The sequence below is a fragment of the Penaeus monodon genome, chromosome 31, assembly GCF_015228065.2.
Source record: "Penaeus monodon isolate SGIC_2016 chromosome 31, NSTDA_Pmon_1, whole genome shotgun sequence".
In the NCBI taxonomy this organism is placed as follows: Eukaryota; Metazoa; Arthropoda; class Malacostraca; order Decapoda; family Penaeidae; genus Penaeus; species Penaeus monodon.
The window spans coordinates 20,524,687-20,525,012 of NC_051416.1; the positions used below are offsets into that span (position 1 = coordinate 20,524,687).

At 32.5% G+C, this 326-nt stretch overlaps 1 protein-coding gene across 1 annotated transcript in view; it reads right to left on the bottom strand.

Annotated features, from left to right (window-relative positions):
* The window catches only part of LOC119592922 (dual 3',5'-cyclic-AMP and -GMP phosphodiesterase 11A-like), a 113,884-nt gene that overhangs the window by 4,498 nt on the left and 109,060 nt on the right, over positions 1 to 326 (bottom strand). The gene's annotated exons all lie outside the window — the stretch shown is intronic.

Sequence of the window (326 nt, forward strand, 5' to 3'; positions counted from 1 at the left end):
CGTCTGGATTAATTGGCCAAAGTAGGTCGAGAAGACTTGTATGACATTAATGTGACTTTTCATTCGACCTTCTGGGGACGTTACAGGTCAAAGGTCAAATGAGGATGGTTCATATAAATTTCAAATTTTTGAGATAAGATTAGACAGAAAAGGTTTAGAGAAGTCTTGTTGAATGTTGATGTGCATCTACCTTTTCACAAGGTATAAAAGATTGTATCTTAGCATGTGCTGTTGAGTCTAAAACAAAATAGATAATGAATTAGATATTTTGGATATTAGATATAGAAATTTAGATTTCTTTGACTGGTAATAAATCTTGGGTAGTA